We start from the raw sequence: 4,643 nt of genomic DNA, 5'->3' as shown, positions 1-4,643 counted from the left end.
TCAATAACTGTGGAGAGACTGGAATGTTGCAGAACCAGAGCCTAATTACAATGTATCTTGCTCAATCTTTAGCCTACTGAATAGTTATTGTCTCACCTGTGTGTCACCCAACAGCTTGCTCCTAGCAAGACCTAGCATCCTACCTACAGAGAAAAACCATTGGAAGGTATTAACTTGACCAAACCCTAAGCTTCCCTCCGCCAAAATGCTGAGTCATCAGATAGCATCTGAAGCCTGTAGCTGAGATTTCTCTGCTGTGCTGTAACTGCCGCTTAACGTATCCACCGGTGTGGAATTTCAATTGTCTTTGTCTTAGAGTTTCTACTGCTGTGATGAAACACTGTGATCATAAACAGCTGCGCGGGGGTGGGGGTGGGGGTGGGGTGGGGGCCCTTAGTTCAGCTTACAGTTCCACATCCCTGTTCACTGATGAGGGAAGACAGGGCAGGAACTCAAGGAGAGTGGGAACTTGGAGGCTGGAACTGATACAGAGACCATATAGGAATGCTGCTTACTGACTTTCTCCTCATGGCATCCTCAGGCGGCTTTCTTATAGAACTCAGGACCACCAGCCCAGGGGTAGCAGCACCCACAATGAACGGGGCTTTCCACATCAACCACCAATCAAGAAAACACAACCCAGGCTTACCCAAGGGTCAATCTAGTGGGCACATTTTCTCAGCTGAGGTTCCTTTTTCTTAGATGACTCCAGCTTGGGTCAAGGTGACATAAGAACTGGGCAGCACAGCCTTGATGGACGCCTTTCTTTCTTTTTTTTTTTTTTTTTTCCCCTGCTACTCTAAAACTTCATGAAACTGCTTCCACATTGGGGTAACCTAAGTCTGTGTTTCCAGGCCGTGGTCCCTCAAATTTGGTTCCAGAATAAACCATCCCTTATCCTCTTTGCATTGAGCGATGTGCTCTTGCATCAACATGGCAGTATGGTTCTTTGTCAGGGGCTCAGAGTACAAAATAGTAAGACACGTTCATAAAAATCACATACAGCAAGAACGTTCTGGAAACCACAGGGAAGCAACGGGAACATGTGATTTTATCTAGAGGAAGGAAGATATTTCCATACAAAAGTTTTAAAAGAAAAGCAATTTATACCTTTTAACTTACAGTTGTCAATTTTCAAATGTACACTTACTAAAGTTGTGATGTGAATTTACAAGAGACCTGGAGAGACCATCGACCCCATAAAAGCTGGTAGGCTCGACACTAGCCTTTAAGGTATTAAACACAACGTTTAGAGCGAGGAAATGATGTATTCTGACCTAGCAAGGCTGATTGAGGCTGGCAAATGATAAGATGAACCCCTTGTTTACCCAGAACTCTTCAGAGGTGTTCGTTTTCAATTTGTGCAATGGCAGCATGGACTGATGAAGATGAAGAAATACTTAAGACACGAGGCTAGTTTTGCTCTGCCCAAGGCAGACTAAGAACTGCCGTTCTGATGAGTGCATGCTGGGTGAAGCGCTCAGCCATGGTAATAGGGGCAGAGTGGCTGGATGCGTATTATTTCAGCACCGTTGAATCCAAGATAGGTGCCCATGCAAATAAATGAGAGAATGCGAGGAGAGAGAGACATCGTGATAAACACATAAATAAGTCAGAAAATATTCCTCACAGAGAGATGACTGTCAAAACAAGTAGACTTTGAATCTAATGTGAGTTCTTGTTTTAAAAAAAATAGATAAAAATCTCTTATAAACATCAGGTAACTTCAACCAAAGCACGAAAGCTTAAAACCCAATAGCTGTTAACGTAAGAACCCAGAAGGCTCAGAACGAGAAGACCTCCTTGTGAGACTGAAGGCCTGGAGGCCACTGGAGGGCCAGTACTTCCAGGCTACACTGAAGGCTGAGAGCTCTGTAGCCCGACGTCTGTGCGAGACGAGATCAGCAAAGCATGCGCCACTCAGAAACAGCTGAGCAGGTGTATGGGTGAGAACCGGCAGGTTTTGTTCCATCTGGGGTCGAGATGTAATAGATGGACCTCCCACATTCAAGCTGGGTCTTCCCCACTCAGGCCGCTGACCCCCCTGCCAATCCTCTCTGAAAACACCTTCTCAGACTTACCCAGCAATGTACTCCACCAGTGGCTCAGGGTTCCTAACAGTCTATCTATCTAGTCAGGTTGACGGCCAAGATTTACCACAGTGCCTGTGGTGAAAGTTTGAAGGCTTGCTAATTCGTTACCTGGGAGGCTCAAGGAAGGAGAGGAGGAGCCTGCTTTTGGCTAAGGGACCATTTATCACTTGCTAAAGTATGGGTAGGGTATTCCCTCAAGGAAGGCGAGTGTGATGCCATGATTTTTTTGGTCACTTAAACAAGACTTGGAAGTCCAAAGGTAAGGAGACATCCCCTGAGCTACACCTCCAGGTTCTTCTCAGGGCACTGTAACACAGTAGAAAGGCAAGCCCTCACAAGAGACAGACATCAGTCCTGCCTCGGGGGACTTTTATCAAGAACTCACTGCCTCGGTGAGAGGACCCTCGTGACCTAATACCTCACATGGGTCCCTCCTCTCGGCACTGTTTCCATAGCAATTGAATTTCAACTTGAATTTAGAAGGACCATTGATCCATAGCATGGGATTACACAGTTGTCTGTTGTGTCGCCAAATCCCTCAAAACCTAATGACAGAAAACAGTACTATGAAGCTCATGGATTCTATGGAATCCCATGGGTGGGTACATTATACAGCTAGGCTCCACCACCCTTCCCTACATGCAGTGAGGCCTTACTTTCCTGTGTCCTACTGGAATGTTGTAAATCTGGAAGTGCCCACAGCACACTCTGACAGTGGCAGTGATTCAGGAGAGTGGGTGTGGCTGTGTCGTGAGTTGGACAGTAGCTACTTCTGCTGCTCAGCTCAGAAAGAGGCACCTAAGGGGAGTGGGTGGGCGATGCCTTACATCCAGAGACGCTTTCTTGGGCACCTGAGACCCTTTTGTCAGCCGGTACTTCTCAGTAGAATTATAGATCAGAGATCTATCTATACTTGTAGCCAACACAACCCTTCTATGATCTCTCCCCCTCCCTGCCTCTCCCCACCCCCACCCCCACATTCACACACAACCATTCCCTATGTGCTGTACAGAAGCTTAGCATTCAAGTCAACACAAGTGGAGTACAGTTGCGTCTGCAGCAGAAACAAAGAAACGAACAAAGGTGAGCAGAGCTAGGAAAAAAAAACAACCTCTTGGTAGTATGTGAGCCTTTGAACCCAGCCATCCCTTTGAGTTCTAGACATCAATACATTCTCTTAAGTTGGGTATCTCTCTATTACAAACACAGAGATCTTGTACAGAAACTAAAACCAGGAACTGTGCTATATTTCTAAACCTAAAATATGAAACTGGATAGTTAAAAAAAAAAACACCTGGAATTCTTGTTATATGAAAATGAAACCGCTGGTTACCAGTATCTCTCGTACGTTAGATAGTGCCTCCACCACCCTAATCATGGAAACATCACGGACATGGTGAAACTGTATGACGATAATTCATCTTGCACTGGCATAGCTCTGTGGCCTAGAGTCTTGTCAAGCATATCCACCTCTGTGTCTAGCGAGGGTCAGAACCTCCCCTGTGATCAGCTTGGGCTACCCCTGGAGATGAAGGTAGATACTGACTTCCATTTTTCTAAAAGATGGAGACCAAGACTAAAGATGTAAATATAAATCCCAGGAAATCTAAATCCCTGTGATTGGTCCCAAGGGACTCAAATGACAAGGGTGCACATACTGATCCAGAGAGGATGACTTACTATGATCTTTAGCACTCCTTATTGACCAAAGGAAGCGAATCTCAATGGTATTTATACTCAGACTAGCCACAGAAGATTTCAGGCAAATGTACAGGCCCTTGGCAGCTGGATATTGTGAGTGTGCAGATAGTTCTTAGCCCCTGTGACTAAGAATGAATTCCCAAAATGCTACACACTCCATGGCAAGCTTCCTGCTCACCTCTTAGACTCGGTGATAAGGCAATGGGCAGAGGAGGAGGCCCTCCCAGTAAAAAGGCTCTGGATCATGCAGCTGGACTCAATAAGGGTCCTAGTCCATGGCAAGAGAGAGGAGCCCTCTGACAGACCTCTAGGTTCCTGATCCTGTGACCTTTTAATACAGTTCCTCATGTTATGGTGACCCCCGACCATAAAATTATTTCATTGCTACTTCATAATTATACATTTGCTACTGTTATGAATCATTATCATAATATAAATATCTGATACGCAGGATATTTGATATGTGACCCCCAAAGGGGTTGAGATGCATAGGCGGAGAACCACTGCCCTAGAAGCTGCTGCCTCATCCCGTCACCCAGTTTCCAATATGGTAGTCATCCTCCCATCCTTCTCTAGGGCCTGCCCGCTTTCCCTCCCTACCAACTTCTCTCCAGGAGGGGCTGGGGGTGGGGTCACTATCTTACCTCTTGCCTTCGGAAAATCTTCAATTCTTCTATCTGCTTAACAATAACTCAACCACAACATATATCCTACATAAAGAACCCTTATCACAAGGGATGCTTTTTTAATTCTTAATCCTTCAGGGGTCCTGTAGAGGCCATACTTGCCCATAAGCACGGGTAACCATAGAGGCTTATGTGTGACCACACAGACGGACATGAAGCAAAA

Source organism: Peromyscus eremicus, chromosome 3 (genome assembly GCF_949786415.1).
Source record: "Peromyscus eremicus chromosome 3, PerEre_H2_v1, whole genome shotgun sequence".
In the NCBI taxonomy this organism is placed as follows: Eukaryota; Metazoa; Chordata; class Mammalia; order Rodentia; family Cricetidae; genus Peromyscus; species Peromyscus eremicus.
This window is presented reverse-complemented; position numbering follows the sequence as displayed.